The 19,552-nt window shown below is 37.2% G+C and overlaps 1 protein-coding gene across 2 annotated transcripts in view; it reads left to right on the top strand.

Moving 5' to 3' along the window:
* The window catches only part of SLC13A1 (solute carrier family 13 member 1), a 140,660-nt gene extending 121,388 nt beyond the window's left edge, over window positions 1–19,272 (top strand). For both annotated transcript variants that reach the window (XM_019452600.2, XM_019452598.2), the window contains exon 16: window positions 17,131–19,272. The gene's annotated coding sequence lies outside the window, so the exon portion shown is untranslated. The remainder of the gene's footprint in view (window positions 1–17,130) is intronic.
* Window positions 19,273–19,552: the final 280 nt, after the last annotated feature.

Here is a 19,552-nt window from a genome sequence, read left to right as displayed (position 1 = left end):
AGAGCCACCCAGGCAACCCACATAGCATTGTTTTAAAGCAAGACCTTGTGATGGGTTCTAGGAGTTCTTTGTGAAAATACAACATCCTAATAAATATTTCTGTCACTCTTAGGGGAAAATATCAGAATAAAAAATAGTCTTCTGGAAAAGATCATTTAATCCACGTTTTTACTTTTTTGGATAAATGTGGGTGCCCAAAGAGCTTTGATATGAAAAGCTCATTGATCAGTTGATTTTAAAGGAGGTATGACCACGTTGTTTTGAATGAGTGGAATATGAAAGCCTGGGATGGGGAGGTAAAAGAATATAGTAGGAACATGTTTGTATACAATATTATCTAAATATTACCAAGATGCCTTTGGATTTAGGTTATTTGCCAGAGTACTATTGTCTAATTTAAGATTAGAAAATTTTAAAATATGAGTTAAGAGCCTGGTTTGGGCTGCGCCTTGGAGCCCCATGTACCGCTCTACACCGACAGCAAGGAACCTGCTTGGGATTCTTGCTCTCTGCCCCTCCCCTGCTCATGCTCACATGCACTCCTGCACGCGCTCTCTCTCTTCCTCTCTCTCTGAAATAAATAAATAAACATTAAAAAAAGAAAAAGAGCCTGGTTTGGGAGTAAGAAATACCAGGGCTCCAATATTACCATTTCCCATGTGCATTACTTTGGCCTGCTTATGTAACTCTTTAACTCCCAGCTTCTCTGACTATAAAATGTAGTAATGGTAGTTAACTATTGAGATTACAACATATAATGCATGTATTTACTTTTTAGGAAGCACTTTAAAATTGTCCTTACTATTTTATTATTGCTTATAAAACGTGTTTTTACCTATTTGGATCGTTACTTTTATACAAGAGTAGGATTAGGAAATGAACTCCATTTTTTGAATCCTCTTGATAATTTCTTTTAATCTGTTTATTTTTAAACTTTGCCCTGGGCTTCCTTCCAGAAAGGATTGCAGTTAGGTTATAGATATTACAATCAAAGAGAATTTTTTTAAAAATAGAGAAAGAAAGAGTATAGGGAAAATAAACCCAGGAAAATCAGTTGAAGCTAAATGCATTGCAGTACATTTAAGATATGTTTCATATAGTCAGGTGTCTTTTTACCTTGCTGATAAAGAAGATTCCATCCTTAATGACATTATTCACTATTCATTATTCACTATTAGTGAAACTCCTGAGCTGTTTCTTAGAATGCTCTATAATAAAATCCCATAGTGGGGCACCTAGGTGGCTCAGTTGGTTGAGCATCCGACTTCAATTCAGGTCATGATCTCACCATTCTTGAGTTCGAGCCCCACATAGGACTCGCTGCTGTCAGCCTGTCAGCGCAGAGCCCGCCTTAGATCCTCTGTCCCTCCTCTCTGTCCCTCCCCCACTTGCGCTCTCCCAAAAATACATAACTATTTAAAATATAAAATAAAATCCCACAGAATAGTCACAAGACATCACTCAGGGAGAGCAAGTCTTGTTATGACCTGGGTGGGAAGTGCGGGTTTGTTGAGGCAGGTGAGGGATGGAGGAGAAATGACACAATTTTAGTTCAGGTGTTTGGTATCTGACTGACTTGACTCTGAGTATTTTATCTAAAGAATGACCATTACAGTCTTTGAAATATATTCCATGTATATTGATTTTTTATATCTATTTTTAGTTTTTAATTATAAAATGCTTCAAACATACAGAAAAGCACAGAACATATTAGTAACCACACCAGCGTACCCACTGTCCCATGAACCCACCATGCAAATTTTTAAAATTAATAACAATTTATGATATTTGTCCCATATATTTTTCCAAAAGACAGGAATATTCCAAATAACATCTAAAGGCCCCTAAAACTCATTACTGCCACCAGAGTCACGTGATGACTATCCATGACAGTAATGACTATCCATGTTAGCATACATTTTCTCCAGTTGTATGTATGTATAAGTAATTTCTAGTACTGTGTTTAGAATATTTTTTAAGTTTTATATAAATTTTATCATTCTGTGCGTATATTTTACAGTACATTTTTCTTAATAACTGTATTCATATGTGTAGATCTAGTTTATTCATTTTAATTTCTATATAGCATTAGATTTTATTTTAAAGGACAATTTTATCAACTCCCCCAATGACGGACAAATATTTTTTCCCCAGTAATATTCTTGTACATGGCTCGTTGTGCACATGTATGAATTTCTCTAGAGAAGATCAATGCAATTGAAATTGCTTATTTCCAGAGCATGGACAGCTCCAATTTTACCAGGTATTGCCTACATGGCTTTCAGTAGAGGCTGTATTCATTTATACTCCTGACAGCAATGTGTAGGAGTTCTCATTTGCCCACATCCTTTTCCACATTTGTTGTTAGACATTTCAACTCTTGCCATACTCATAGGAATTTTATCTTGATATTGCTCTAACATTTTTCTAATATGTTCTGAAGTTGAACATTTTTCCATATATTTATTAGCTAGCCCTTGGAATTTCATGTTCTTTGAATTGTATATAAATAGGTTTTCCCTAACCTTCTGCTATTTATTTTTATTGATTTATAGTAATTCTGTACCTTAGATAGCAATCCTCATGCTGTTTGGCAGGCTGTTGTTGTTGTTGTTTTTCATGATGGATTATCTTTGAACCAAGTTGTTAATTTTAGCACAGTAAAACGTATGTGTTGTTTCCTTTAACATTTTGTGGGTTTTGCCTTTTTGCCCTTTATGGATATACTCTGCGCTCATATAAAAAAACACGTCCCTGCCCCCCAATATCATAAAGCTATTTTCTTATGTTTTACAGCAATGCTCATATATAAAATTATTTTATAATTGTTTTCTTTTTTTTATCTCCGTCCAACTTTATTATCAAGGTTATAATACTTTTATCCTGTGAGTTAAGTATCTTTCCCACTTTTTCTATTCTCTGGGATCATTTATATTAGATATAGATTATCTTTCTTCTAAGACTTGAAAGAAATTGACTACATAAATATCTAGAATTTTCCCACAAAATTTTGTTATGAATGTTCTCATATAGCAAAGTAGAAGGAATTTTAGTGAAGGCCCTTCTACCTACTACCTAGATTCCACCATTAACATTTTACTCTGCTTGCTTTATCACATATTTGTCCATCTCTCCATCCCTCTGCCCAACTAGATTGTTGGTTAGTAAGTAGTTTTGATTCTTCTTTGATGTTGTAAATCTAGATTTTTAAAAACTCTGTTACAAATGACTCACCTTAGTTTTCAATATTATTAGAATAAAATTTTCAACATGAGCCTGTTATTTTGTCTACTATATTTGTAACTGTGCCCTATATCTCCATTATTATTTTTTTTTACAAATTAAGTGATCATGACCTAGTTCACAAAACATGTCTCAATAAATTACAATAAATCAGTTTTTGACAATGTTTTATAACCACAATGTAATAAAATCAGCTAATAACAAAAAGATAGTTCAAAATGTTTAGAAGGTTTAAAAACATTTCTAACAAATTTCTAATAAATGTGAATTATATGTTATGTTGTATTTGTTACATATGTTCTATATGTTATTTGCCAGTAACATCTCTTTGCTGTCAGCATTTATTGCTACCAACTGATTTGTGGTTATATCCAATATGAATTTTTTTTGGTACTACATTTGTTCAGATCTCGTTTCATGTGCTTTAGTAAGATTCTAGTTTTATTCTTATAGGTCCCATGCTGATTTTATGTTATTGATGTTATCATCAGACCAAGTGCTTTTTCCCTGAGCTACTTTTTTCTGTGGAGTTTCATACAATGTTCAACTGATTCACCATAATTAGTACATTCTTCCCTTCATTAGTTTCAACGTGGCTAAAAGCTGTCGTCTCATCTGTTCTTGTTGGAGATGGCATGTGTCACTGCTTCTTCTTCCTCGGATTTCTTTTTCTATTCAGATTACTTACCCTTTTCCTGACTCCGAAAAGGGGTTGCTTGAAGAACATTTGCCAGACACAAAGAATGACAATTGTGCATTTGCCATTACCGGTCCTGGTATCACCAGGTTCTCCCTCAGATATTTCCCCCTCATGTTTACCATCAGCCACATGAAGACTTCTGGACCCGAACACCGCACTTACCACCTCCTTCACTCAGCTAGTCACAAGATTCTTATTAGATCCAAAGCAGTCTTGGGACCCAGAATTAAATAAAAATAGTAGCTCACACTTAGTGAGTTTGGACAGTGCTGCAGGCATGGTTTGGGGGGATTTACACGTACCTTCTCACATATTTTGGACGCAGATATTTTATTCCACAGTCATCACAAAAACATTTTTAACCTTCCTACAGTGAGATATATTCGATGCTTGCCTCACCAGTTTGTTAAAGGTGGCAAAATTAGTTTAGTTCAGACTCAATGGCAGCAGGATTAGTGATAAACAAGTTTTCAGCATTTTCCTCTGGCCCTTAGGTTTAAGATTAAGTTAACATTGCCACGACATATTAGATTAGCGTAATTTCAGTCATTATTTGCATAGCCTATGGAAAAATATGCAAAGGCAGCCAAACATAATTTATTATTTGGCCTTTAATACACTTAAAGTCTTGCCGGTGACTGTAGAAGATTATAAATGTTCCTCGTAGGTTTTTTTTATTATTTTTTTTTCCTTCTCCCTTCATTTGGTGCTGTTTACTAAAGCTGTACTCGCTCACTGCTTTCGCATACTGATCTAATGGTTTTTGTTCACATTCAAACAGATAAGGAAAGTACATATACAGTCCCCAGACCCTCCATGTGGGGAGGATCTTGCCTTGTGTCCCTGGATAGACAGCTGCTTCCTGACGTTGGTGCCCGCCTGCTTACACTTCCTTTGTTAGCTGTGTGATGTATCTATTTGTAGGTTGCAGAGTCAAGAGATTCAGGGTTTTCATTCCCTTTTGAGTCAGATTCTTTAGGCTTACCCTTAGTCTCCTCTGTTCTGGGCAAAAACTCCTCCTTTCTGATCACCACGGAGGTTAATATTTGCCCTCAGTCGAGCTCTGCCCCACTTCCCCTCCCTCAGAGTGTAGGGAAGAGGACTGGGTGCTTCTGCCAAACTTACTGGGGAAAGAAGTAAAACAAAGGAACAAGATAAATATGTAGCCCTTTAATGTGCATTCTCATCTCTTGTTCTTGGAGATTCTGATTTCTGTCACACATTGGCTCAGTGGGGAGAAGTAGCTTACCAGTTGGTCTTTGAATGTCTTTCCTTCTCCCTTCAGTATGTATCAGGGTTTCTCAACAACAGCACTCCTGACGGTGTAGTCCTGCTAAGTCTTTTATGTGAAGAACTGTGCTGTGTCCTGTAGGGTGGCTAGCAGCTTTCCTGGCCCCTACCCGCTAGATGCCAGCAGCAGACGTCCTCCGCTTGGGACAACCAGAAATATCTCTGGACTATGTCAAATGTCCCCCGGGGGTCAGAATTACCAGTTAAGGCTACTAATATATATCATTTAATTGTAATTATAGATACTATTAATCTAATTTATTACAGAAAACAAAAGTGCTGTTGTAACAAAATGCCCCTTAAATGTTCATATTTAAAGAAGGAAGTAGAATATTTTTTAAATGGACCAAATTGACAAAAATAGTAAATAATTCAATAGATGGGAACGACCAAGAGCATTGCATTGTGGCCCACAAGGACGTAACCGCTCGCTGTCAGGCATTTGTATTATAGTGACTGCGCCCCGCATTCTTTCCTTCAGCAATATTGGTATAATTACTTTGCTCTAGGAACTGTGCGGAGGACAGGGGTTACAGAAATGAAAATGAAACAGAACAGTCCTTGTCTTTAAACATTGTTTGACAAGTATAGTTTTTCTGAAGATATAATCTTAATAAATTTAACAATGTACAAAGTCTGAAGTCAGTGTTGAATAAAAGTTTAATTCTAAACTTGGTCGTTTTCTCAATTTTTGCCAAACTACTTTTGCCAGTGTCAATAAAAACTGAAATCTCATGAATTTTTGTCGGCGAAAGAAAAACTATCGTAAGTTATCAACAATTTAATAAACCTTTTTTTTTTCATTTTCTATTGTTATTGAAGTTAAATTAACTAAAACATCGCCATGATAATTTTAGGGATCTGTTTTCATGACTAGGCAAACATGACTACTTTTTTCTTTCACTCAGCATAATAATTTTATTTTTTTTATTTTTTAATATAATTTATTGTCAAATAGGCTTCCATACAACACCCAGCGCTCATCCCAATAAGTGCCCTCCTCAATGCCCATCACCCACTTTCCCCTCTCCCCCCACCCCCATAAACCCTCAGTTTGTTCTCTGTATTTAAAAGTCTCTTCTGGTTTGCCCCCCTCCCTCTCTGTTTGTAACTTTTTTTGTCCCCTTCCCCTCCCCCATGGTCTTCTGTTAAGTTTCTCAAGATCCACATATGAGTGAAAACATATAGTATCTGTCTTTCTCTGCCTGACTTATTTCACTTAGCATAATACCCTCCAGTTCTACCCATGTTACTTCAAATGGCCAGATTTCATTCTTTCTCATTGCCAAGTAGTATTTCGTTGTATATATAAACCACATCTTCTTCACCCATTCATCAGTTGGTGGACATTTAGGCTCTTTCCATAGGTTGGCTATTGTTGAAAGTCCTGCTATAAACATTGGGGTACAAGTGCCCCTATGCATCAGTACTCCTGTATCTCTTGGGTAAATTCCTGGCAGTGCTATTGCTGAGTCATAGGGTAGGTCTATTTTTAATTTTTTGAGGAACCTCCACACTGTTTTCCAGAGAGGCTGCACCAGGCAAACATGAATTTAAATTGGCTTGTGTTCATACATGCTTCTTTAGTTTGTATATTTCCCTTAACAATATATATTAAATATAACATGATAATACACGTATTTCCTCCATTTATAATGAATGTAGAAAATTTCTTTGTGAGAATATACCATGAAGTATTTGCCTTGCCTCCACTGATATACATTGAGGTCATTTGCAAGGTTTCATTATTAGAAATGATACTGCATTGAAAAGCCTTCTTCATACCTCCTTCTGCACTTAGGTGAGAATTTCTGAACAGTAGGTACCTTGTGCTATGACGCATCTGCACCTTCACTCTGTGTTACCAAGTGATCCTTGAAAGTGCTACACTAACTTCTGCTGCCACTGAAATTATTGATTATTTCCACTTAAACCCTCATTCCTTCCAACAGTTGATATTTGCAATTCTCTTACAATCTTAGCCAATTTGATAAATGGATAATTAGTATTTGATGATTGAAGTTTGCATTTCCCTGACTGATAATGAGAATAAATATTTTACGTTTCTTCTATGAATTTCCTGTTCATATATTTTTCTATTTATCTTTCTATTGAGTTGTCTGGCTTTTATTTATTAAACTGTAGAATATATTTATATTTTCTTGCTTGTAATCCTTGGACACTTGTACTTGTGTTTATCTTGTCCTGGTGAATGACCATATTTTTCTTTTGTCTGCTTTGTTTTATGGAGTTAAAGTTTTTAGATTTAAGTCCTCATTGAATTAGCTTTTAATCCTCATTAATTTTTATCAAATTAATGTTTCCTTTGTGTTATATTCTATATGTATCTTATTTAAAAAAAGCTTTCTCTACTCCACTTATGAAGTTATTCCCTATAATTTCTTTTAAAATATTTGTTTTGCTTTTCACCTTTGTTTTTATTTTTTTATTTTTTAAAAAAAATTTTTTTTAACGTTTATTTATTTTTGAGACAGAGAGAGAGACAGAGCATGAACAGGGGAGGGGCAGAGAGAGAGAGGGAGATACAGAATCAGAAGCAGGCTCCAGGCTCTGAGCCATCAGCCCAGAGCCTGACGCGGGGCTCGAACTCACAGACCATGAGATCGTGACCCGAGCTGAAGTCGGACGCTTAACCGACTGAGCCACCCAGGTGCCCCTTCACCTTTGTTTTTAAACGAATTTAATTTGTTTTTGTAAATACTGAGAATAAGCATCTATTTTTAATTTTTCAGTATGAATACATCTGTTGCCCCAGTAATAGGGCAATTGTCTCAATAACTTGAGAAGTCTAATATTTTCCCCATTGATTTTTCACATGCCAAACTCCCATTATAAGAATAATCCCTGTTTTCAGGACTCTATTCTCTTTCATTGACCCATTGGTTCCAGTTTTTTTTAAATAAAGTTTTAATAAGGTTTTTAAATAAATTTTATTTTTAGAATAATTTTAGATTTATAGAAAATTGCAAAGACAGTGTAACATTTATGTTTTGCACCCAATTTCCCCTATTATTAGCACCTTAATTAGTACAGTATATTGTGATTAGTGAGCCAATATTGGTTCATTATTATTAATTAAAGTGCATTATTTAATCCTATTTCCTTAGTTTTACCTGACATCCTTTTTCTGTTCCAGGATAAGCCCGCATTAAGTTGTCATATCTCCTTAGGCTCTCCTAACAGTTTCTCAGACTTTCTTTGTTTTGATGATCTTGACAGTTTTGAGAGGTACTGGTCAGGTAGTTTGTAGAATGTCACTCTATTGGGATTTGTCTAATGTTTTTTTTCTCATTATTAGACTGGGCCTCTAGGTTTTTTGATCTGCTTGGGTGCCTGCCCTGCTCTCCCCAGAAAGCTTCATTATGTGAGTAATCCAACTTTCCGTTCCCTATCGGTGCTAGTGTGGCATATCGGCCTGACATGGCGACTGAATTTGAGGAGGAGGGGAGACAGTCAGGCCTGCCTCAGTAGGGTGGCTATAAGAGTTTCATTGTTCATTAAAATAGATTAAGACTTCTTTGAATTGAGACCCTATACTATGTTCTTAGTGAATATTTACAGACAACTAAATATTCTTTTAAATTTCTCTTTTAATTTCTCCTGATATCTCAGGATATCAATTATGAACCTGTGGTGATAGATTTTATGTCACATCTGTCTGACTTTCCCCTGTGGCTCAACATGATACTCTCCCTGACATCATAGTCATTCTCTCATATTTAAAAAAAAATGAAGCTTTAAAGCTTTGCTTCTAATATTTGCTATGAATTTATGTTGGGCTGCTGTAAGGAAAAGATATAATGGATATAAATTTATAAAAGGTATAAATTTTTTTTCTATATAAATGACCAATTCTTCCAGTACTGTTTGTTAAATGCCCTTATCTTTCCTCACTGGTTTGAAAGACTCTGTCATATAAAATATTTCCATCTATGTTTGTGCAATATCACCATGGACTCCAAGTAGGGGAGCCTCTAGCTGAGGACCCATGCTTCAGAATGTCTGCAATGGTCCCTCTCCAGCCACATCCCTTCCTATGATGAGAGCAGGCAGCAAGGCAAGAGACATACCCACCCAGAGCCCTGTCCCAGTTTTCAACCTACCTAGTGCTGGATACCCTGGATCCCGGAATTTCATGTCCAAACAACTCTGAACCCTCTTGCAGGTATAGGGCCTGCACAATTTGCTTTCCTTAAGAGGAGACCAGACCACCAATAAGCAGGAGGGCTGACCAAGTGGAGGCTGTGTTGGTGGATCCATGGGAAGGGCTTGGATGTTCAGGCTAGTGTCCACACTAGGCGTGCATGAAACCTTTAGAAATGGGAAGAAAATAGGGTCAGGCCAAGACTCAGAAGCAGGAGTCAGAGGCCTATGCGTCCTGTACCACCACATTCTGAGACAGAACTCAAACAATCCGAGAATTATAAATTCAGACCTTGCCTTCCAAATATATATACATATGAATGTGTATGTGTCAAATTAAAAAGATAAAACATATTTCACTTATTTGTTTGCTAGCTTACTTAAATGGTATATGGGTTTCCATTTGCACTCTTGCCCTAGCTCCTACAAATGGTAAGGGGTGTCTTGTGTTCGTGTTTGTTTCTAGGTTCTTTATCATGTTCCATTGGGCTATATGTCTGTTTCTGTTTCAATAGCACCCTGCCTTAATTAATGTAATAATTAATCAAAAGGGAAAGTCCCCTACCAATTTTGTTCTAAATTATTTTAGTTATTTTTGTCCTTTTTTCCTCCAATATAAATCTGGGAGGGGGGGGGATCAGCTTATCAAGTTCAAAAAAAAAATCTCCTTTAAACTATCATTTTTACTGGTTCATTCTCTTTTTAATTTAAAAGCTCCCTTTTAGGCTAATGTATGAATTTTCCCATATTTTAACTGCCTGCCATTGGTTCTGTCTTAGCCTCTAAATCAGTGGTTCTAGACCAGAGGGACTTTGGCCCCCCCAGGGGACATTTGACGATGTCTGGAGACGTTTTTGGTTGTCACAAATGAAGTGAGCGGTGCCACTGGCATCTAGTGGGTAGAGACCAGGATGCTGCTAAACATCCTGAAGTGCATACAACAGCCCTCACAGCAAACCGTGTGACCCAAAATGTCAAAGGTGCTGGGGCTGAGAACCCCGTTCCAGACGACACAGGAGCATGCAGAACCATTATGACATATATACATGTAAGTGCCTGTTACAAGCGTGTGGACCCGTTTGCACGTCTGTGAGTATATTGTCATCAGTACTGAGCTAACTGCTTTCTTACCCCCTGCCCTGCATCTGAGAGTCTCAAAGCAATTTACCGACATTATCCTGTTAGTCCTCATCCAGAGCTCTCAAAATAGGTGACAGCATGATTACCCTTGTTTTATTAATTCAGAGACACAGATTAAGTGCTTTCCCAGTGTTCTTTACAAAAGTAAAACTATTGAAAACCATATTCCATGAAGCCCTCTGTTTCAGCCATTATGTGATAGATGATAGTTTCTTCTTTTCTTCTGCTTTAAGAAGTTGGATGACTTTTCTTCAGGCAACAATACCCTTCCTACTTTTCAACACGCAATTCAATTCTAAGTACCTAGTTCTTAACATAGAAAGGAGTCTAATTTTAATACACACTTAAAAATTTTATTTAAGTAGGTAGAAATATTTTCATACTTGAAGGAAAAAATCTAGGGAAAACCTTTATAAAAGTTTGGAATGGTTTAGTGATTAAGAATCTGAAAAGAACTAATGCTGTAAAGGAATTTACTGAACTTTATTTAATTTAATCAGGATAGCAGTGTCATTAGGTTTTAGACTTCATTTGTAAGCTTAATATTTAACAGCCAACTGATCTTCGGTAATTCTGAAGGGATTATTACTGATCATATTGATTCTTAAGGAATCATAAATCTGGACATGGATATAAAAGAATATTTCATGCTGAGGGCACTGGTCATAAGGGCAAATACATCTTCCTTGCTCTCATAGCCAGTGGAATTATACTTGAGTATGTGTGATGATTAATTTTATATGTCAACTTGGCCAGGCCATGGTGTCCGGATATGCGGTCAAACATTGTTCTGGATAATTCTTTGATAATCATTGTTTTGGATGATAGTAGCATTTAAAATAGTAACGTAGAATAAAGCCCGTTACTCTCCTTAATGTGGATGGGCCTCTTCCAATCAGGTGAATTCCTGAAAACAATAGACTGACCTCCTCCTAGCAAGAGGGAATTCTGCAGCAAGTGGCCTGTACACTTGAAGTACAGCATTGGTTCTTTCTGGATCTCCAGTCTGCCGCCCAACCTGCAGATTTTGAATTTGCCAGCCTCAATAATCAAATGAGTCAATTTCTTAAAGTAGATACTTTTCCATAGATATACACACACCCTATTGGTTCTGTTTCTCTAGAGAACTCCGAGTAATAAAATATGTAAAGAACTCCTTTATCATGTATCAACAATATGGATCGATACACATAGACTTTGAACTAAAAAGAATTATACATAGTGTCTAGTAACCAGCTGTGTTTTCTTTTATTTAGACAATTGGTTTACACACTTTTTCTTCTTCTCCACTCTCAAATCCCATCAATGTGCTGTGATTATCACAAACACACTAAGATAAATTCTACGTATCCTGTTCTCCTGTCCTTCTTGAACATATGGGAAACTAAACTTCCTAGGAGTTAGGTAGCCAGGCCAGTGGGACTAGTCTTGGCTAAAGAAATGTGAATGGAAATGACTTGTGTTACTTCCAGGTTGAGGCAGTAAATCTTCCTGTGCAATTCTCCAGTCTCCCTCTTTCCCCGCCTCAGCAAACCCTGAAACCTGATGTTGAAATGTCAAGGCCTCCCTTAACCAGAATCCTTGAGTGACCATCTGTGGAGCAAAGCCTGCCTCTGCCCAGCTTTGATACAGAAACAAGTCTTTATTGTCTTTAACTATTGGAATTCATGGCTAATGTTTTACCACAGGATAACCCAGTTTATCCTGACCAATAGATATGGCAACGCTTCCTTGCTGGCACTACATAAATGCTGGAAGAAAAGGGGACTGCAACTAGGCTCTTATGAAATATGGTCATATTATCTAAAAGAAGAAGGTGAATCCAGAATTAATACAATATAATCTAAAAATCAATAACGTTCTAAAATTAACACTATCGTGTTATCTGATACTTTGGCTAAATTCAAATGTATTTAAATCAGTTTATGGATATAGATAAAATCTTCTGTCTCACACTTTTCTGGCATTGTCCAAATAATTTCAATTTCCTGTACAACTGTTTCCTTACTACATTGTTATAAAAATTAGGAAGAGAACTAGTTTTTTTAACCTTGTGAGCTTCTTATGAGAAATGCTTTTAAGAAATAAAAGCACAAGTTTTATTTGGAGCTAATATTCCAGGGCACATACAAGTCAAAGAATAGTGATTACATAATTTTAGACCCATTAATATAAGGAGATATAAGTTGACATTATGTACCTGACTCAGTTCTTTCTTCCACTTCCTCTCCCTCTAGATATGATGAAACAAAGATATCACAAGGTTTTTCTTGTTCCCGAGCTAGCCTTCCCACCCCCATGGAAGGAAAAGGTGGAACCATCCCACCATGGAAGGAAAAAAAGAAGAAAAATACTTAAATCTCAAATTTACCTTAGCAGCAACAGGCACAGGGCCTTAGTCTTTTGCCCTGCCAGAGTAAACTGCTTTTCAAATCTAAAAGTAATGAGGAGAGTCCTGAATTTGTCTTACTTTCTGGGTATAAACCCTGTATCTAAAAGTTACTCTCTTGTGATGCTGAATTAGTCATTTACTCTCCCTTATCCTCAATTTCCTCAATTCAAAAAAATAAATTTATAAATATGTAACTCCTGTAGTTCTTCCCCAGGTGGCCCCTTGGTGATGCTTAATAATCACTCAAAATTATCTGATGCTTAGTAATTACTGAAAATTAATTATTAAATAAATACAATCATGGATGGGTGGCTGGTAACTATGAAATTTGTAGATCAAAATAATGTTTGTGAAAATATTTTCTCTTTTTAAAAAAATTTTTTTAATGTTTATTATTTTTGAGAGAGACAGAGACAGAGCAAGCAGGGAAGGGGCAGAGAGAGAGGGAGACACAGAATCAGAAGCAGGCTCCAGTCTCCGAGCTGTCAGCACAGAGCCCGATGTGGGGCTCGAACTCATAGACCACGAGATCATGACCTGAGCTGTAGTGGGCCGCCCAACCGACTGAGCCGCCCAGGCGCCCCAAAAATATTTTCTAAATGATTAAGAGCTATAAAGATATAAGGTATTATCAATAGAAAAGTTTTTTGAAAATATTATCTCTAATATTTATTAGTTATGAGTCTAAAACCTTCTGGCTTAATAACATAGAATTCTTTTAGATTCTGTATGCACTTAGTAGACGCCTCAGAAGTTGGGGAGTTCCTTTCATAGCAACCTGAGCAAAAGGGGACTTCAGTGCTCCACCCCCCCCCCCCAAAACTGTCCCTGGAAATGCATGTTCACAGCATATTTGAACTTCATAATGCAGCTGGAGTTTCTGCACCAGGAAGGTTGTCCCCTCTAAAAGCAATGCCTCAGAAATAGTTTGAGAGGGACCACAGAAGGGATGCCTTTATACCTCACCCTCTATACTCACCTCTCATAGAAGATGAGGAAAATACTCATGGGACCACCTGGGGAAGCACTTTCTCCAAAACAATGAATATATGTGAAAGACTTTTGACCTTAAAGTGGTGCAGGAATTAGGTTTACCCTTCAGTGTAGTTTAGGGTCTTGAAATCCTAGGAACCTACAAAGGTGAAGTAACTCTTCAGACCAGATCTTCAAAGAAAGCCTCTGACTGAACTTCAGCTGAAGTAACTTCAAACAGATGCAGACTCTGACATCTCTGAGTTCTTCCAAAGATCAGCCCATGTCTGGTTCTGATTTGCTGTTGATTTAGAGAAACTCTTTATTTTCTTTGGGCATCAAAGTTTGTTTTTGTCATAAACAAAAGCCTCTCCTATCTCACTGCCCCCAGACCCAGCTCATAGCAGAACTCTCAGAGTATTTAATCAACAATAAAGACTGACTTTAACTCAAGAAATTTACTTAGAACTTTCGAGCATTAGGCAATTTGCTAGTTATCTGTGAAATTCATCTTTGACTTATAAATAAAGCAATTAAACTTGCTATCTTTTTTTTTAATGCTTATTAAATTTTAAGAGAGAGAGATACAGAAAAGAGTAGAACAGCCTAATTAGGTAATGGCTGATGATGACAATTGCACCTTTATTTTTCTTTGTATGATTCTAAACTTCACTCCTCTCTCCACACCAGTGCCATTATCACCACTGCAGCCGAACTCCTTTTCTACTGGTTTAATCATATTCTACTGGGGCTGCTTTGTGAGACAAACAGTAATAAGAAGTCTCAAGAAAAGGGAAGTTTAAATAGTGATATATTTAACAGTTTCACAACTCCTTAGTTTTTGAAGAATTTCAAGGACCTTGGTTCATAATGGACAGGCACCAGATACCTACCTACAAATGATGTTTTCCAAAAATAACACTCCTTACGATCACTACCTTATGTCGCAGACTATGAGTCTGGAGTTCTCTCTTGTCCAGCAAGAGAACAGATGCAGAATTGAATATGAGAGAGGCTCATGTCTGGGAGGAGACAAGAGCCCCGAACAGGGGTATTTTATTGAGATATCAAGATCTTACACATGTGGTGAACGTGCAGAAGAAAACAGATAGTAATCGTTAACTTGTGTGTCTAAGAAGCAAAGGGCCTGGGGGGCAAGTGGAATTTGAAGTTGTGATCAAAGTATATTGGTGCCAGATGGAAAGTAGTTTCCTGCAGATGATATAACAAGTTACTCGTGATCCCATTATAACATCTCGCTAACTAATCTTGGGCAATTTCTCCCTGTGGTGGCAGGTTTCCACCCTAAGCTTTTTTTTTTTTTTTTTAACATATTTGTGTAAGTATAAGGAATTCTTGAACCTATTTCCCACAACCTTAAGTCTGAAACAACATGAGGGCAGAAAGCTCCCCCTGGTTTGTGGCTTTCTTTGCTATGGTCCCTGATATTTGCTCTCAGGTACCTCGATAAGCCTAGACTGATTTCTTATAAGTATACAAGAATGAGGGTGTGCCAACATAGCTTACTCACTTGCTTTTTCTCTCTCTTTTTCTCTCCAACAGCCTGTAGGATATAGGGGATATAAATACTCTTCCCTATTCCAGCCAATAACATTCCTGAAAGAATGAATTATTAACACCAGAGATTGTCAAACTATTTGTGATAAAATAGTTATACATATTATGAAATGTAGTTCTGTTCTATTATTTTCTTCAAGACTGAGTAGACAAAGTGGTAGAGACCCATCACTACATGCAAACAAATTCTTTTCTCATCAAGGCCTGTCCCCATCCTCCACCTTCTGGTCACACTAATTATATGAGACAGCTTGTAGGGACAGTAGAGGCTCTCATGCCTACCACAGAATTCACATTTGGGTGTCAAAGCAAAAATTCCACCAAAGTCAAACAAGTAAGGAAGATTTTGTGCTAAGCTGTTGCAACAGGGAGCCAGGCCAGAACTGCGTTTGAATTCATCTCTGTTGAAATAAAAGGCAGGAGAGTTTTGAAGCACTGGGGTGAGCTTTTGAAAGAGTATTGGAGGACATTAGGAGGAAAGGTTGGTTAATGAAATGTGTGAAGCCACTGAGTTATTCCTGAGTTTGCAAATGTTTTTCTGTGATTAGGCCATCTGTGTTCACCCATAGAACTTACAAGTTAGCCTCCTGTTCTCCCACAGAAAGTATGGCCCTATTTCCCTGATGATTACATTTCAAAGAAACAACTCCCAGACCCTGGAGAAAGACATTCCTGGGTTTAAAACTGGCAAGAGGTTTCTAAAAGGTTTATATCTCAAAGGAGCAGAGAAAGAATTTACATGTTTTCTAAAGCAAATGCTCTGAGAAAAGGGAGGTCAGGATCCTGGAGTCAGGAAGAAGTCTGTCTAAAGTCAGGAAGCTGAGAGGAATGTTCAGGTTGTCTTGGTCATGGGCCCATTTTAATTACTGCTGAACTAGAGTGTCTCCACAGTATGACCTTCTACAAAATAAAATTTGGTAGAAAATGAACTTATTTTAACTATATACAAGAAGGTTTAGTCACAGAATGGCCTCCCTGGGAGGCCTCCTCTAAGGCAGATCTCCACATAAGTACACATTAAAAATGGGGCGCCTGGGTGGCTCAGTCAGTTAAGCGTCCGACTTCAGCTCAGGTCACGATCTCACGGTCCATGGGTTCGAGCCCCGCGTCGGGCTCTGGGCTGATGGCTCGGAGCCTGGAGCCTGCTTCCGATTCTGTGTCTGCCTCTCTCTCTGCCCCTCCCCCGTTCATGCTCTGTCTCTCTCTGTCTCAAAAATAAATAAACGTTAAAAAAAAAAATTTTTTTTTAAATACAAGATGTCAATTTGTTTTCCAGTATATTCCTACTGACTATTGTGATCAAAACACAAAACTGATTTTCACATGAAATCAAGTCACCATATGGCTCAAGTGACCTGAAGAACCATAGGTCTTGTGAATCATGTCTTGCTTTTTGGTTAGACGTGAAGGTGAAATCCTTAAAAACTTTTCTTCTTTTTAATGATATGCACTGATAGAGCTGCTGGTTTGTTCCCCACTTCCATATATCACAGAATGAGCTTTGTTACCAAAAATCAAGGACTTTGGTTTTCATTCCCGACTCAAACGCTCCCCGACTCCCACCTCTAGTCCTTTTTGGTTTTTTGTTTGTTTGGAAGTTGAGAAGCTTTTTTAACACCTTGCTCTTAGAATATAATTTATGTTTCTTTAGGTACCCAGAAGCCAGAAGGCATCATATAAATAAAATTAACTTCATTTTGAACCAGGCTCTAAACTGGTTAATGGAAACCAAGATGAATTGCTTCTGAATGGAAATCAACACTCATCCCTACAATTGGAGCACCTATCCCAACAAACAAAAGAACTGTTACGTAAAGAATAATTTTCTGTTTATAAATCTCTGTGTATTTCTAATCATGCTTATTGTCATATGAACACAGTGTAAGTTAGAAAGAAGCTCCCTTCCCAATAGTTGGATCTTCACTTAATATTCATCCACAGTCGCTGCTGGAATTAATTACTCACACCTGCGCACGTTGTTACCCTCATGCTTTTGCTTCTACCAGCAGCCATCAGAAATTACCCAGCCTCTGGGCTACTTCTGTAAGTCACTTAGAGCCACCCACCCACAGATTGTTTTTTTTCTAAGGATGTGGCTTCTTAGTATTCCTCTGGGTTTTCTTTGTTTGTTTTCCTACCTTTGTTGAGATAGAGTTGACGTATGGTATAAAAGGTGTACAACGTGATGATTTGATATATGTATATATTGTGAAATGATTACCACAATAAGATTAGTTAACACCTCCATCCCCTTACACGGTTACGCGCGCGCGCGCGCGTGTGTGTGTGGGTGTGTGTGTGTGAGAGAGAGAGAGAGAGAGAGAACATTTAAGATCTCCTCTCTTAGCAACTTTCAAGTATACAATACAGTATAGTTAACTATAGTCATCATGCTGCGCCTTGGGTCACCAGAACTTATTTATTTTATAAGTGAAAGTTTGTTCCCTTTGACCAACATCTTCCCATTTCCCCCCACACCCCAAGTATTTTCTTACAAGGAAATTCTATTTATTTAGTGCATGTTGGGCTATTCAGTTGAGTTAAATGGACACAGATCACAACTTGTTTAAAATTCTGATTGGCTATGTTCACCCTTAAGTCTTAACATTTCTATAATAATTAGGCTAATGACCATCTAATCAGAAGAAAATACTTCAGTGTCACCACTGCAGGGCATATGTTTGGGGCTACTTTGATTAGCTCAAATCATTTGCAGTCTTAAGGGATCAAAAACTTAAATGAGCGAGACCAGTGAATGTTTTAGATACAGTGCAAAGTCATGAAATGGAGTCACTTTAACAGGATTAGATACTGTTATCAAGTCCTTGAAATAACATGATACATACTTCATGGGAAAAAATGGCTTATTCAACGTTAATAACAAAGTTAATTGGAAGGAAGGAAGGAAGGAAGGAAGGATGGATGGATGGATGGATAGATGAAAAGAAATATATATGGGTTATAGATTCGGTAAAATACAGTTTTTTTTTTCTCAGAACAACATGATTCTTCCTCATTATGTCATATTTACATATATAAGTTATTTAATCAATATTCAATTGTTAGACATTTGTGATATGTATAATTCTTCCTTATTATAAACCCATCTGCCAAAAAAAATTTATAAATACACCTTAACATGCATCTAAACAGCAAACACGTATTATGACCTGTTGGTACACATACGTGACCCAGCACAGCATTTATTGGAGAAAACTGGCCAGGACAGGAGCAATCAGGAGCAGGTACAGAGGCTGCTTCTGCTCATCACATCTAGACTCAGTGTGAAAGGATAAAGCAGGGCCAGAGAGAAGCCCTGGGGGGTTTAAAGGACCCCAAGGCTTTCCCTTCCCTTAGTCTAAGCTCTGTGGTTCCAGCATATGGCAAAACTCTGGCCTCCTGTCTTAGTCTACCCTCTTTGCATTCCTGGTTGATGGAACATAAAGGGAAGAACCCAAATAGAGGACAGAATTTGGAAAAAATGATGGAAGGGTGAAATTTTTAAATCTTTAGCCAAGGTCATGCCTAACCTGACCAACTCACTTCAGGCATTTTCAATTATAGTTCTCTGTTTTAATTTCTTCATAGCAATTATTATTGCTTTGAATTATTTTACTTTATTACTTCTTGATTTTGTGTCTCCCCAAACTTGAAGATGAATTCCGTGAAAGGAGAAATCCTGCCTGACTTACATTCCTGGCACTCAAAATAGTATCTGCATCATTGTGAAAACTGACTATTTGTTGAAATAAAAAGGGGAATGAATAAATAAATTCTATTACCTGGAAAATAACTCATACGTTAGATATATACTATGTAATATAAACATATGTTGCAATGTAGATACACAACACACATAGGTGTGAATATATGTATATATAGTGTATATGTGAGTGTGTGTGTACATGTGTGTATTTAGAACTGGTATAAGAATGAGCTTACTTTGAGACTGGAAAACTGGTAACTATCTAAAAGGCAACATCAGAATTGAATTCTCTCTTCCCACTGCGTCATGGGGTCTTGCATGAGAAAATGACAGGGTATTTACCTTTTTTGACCTCATAATTGCACTC

The sequence above is a fragment of the Panthera pardus genome, unplaced genomic scaffold, assembly GCF_024362965.1.
Source record: "Panthera pardus isolate Hobbes unplaced genomic scaffold, ASM2436296v1 HiC_scaffold_8, whole genome shotgun sequence".
In the NCBI taxonomy this organism is placed as follows: domain Eukaryota; kingdom Metazoa; phylum Chordata; class Mammalia; order Carnivora; family Felidae; genus Panthera; species Panthera pardus.
Note: the sequence above shows the minus strand (reverse complement) of the source record. Positions and strands in the feature narration are given on the sequence as shown.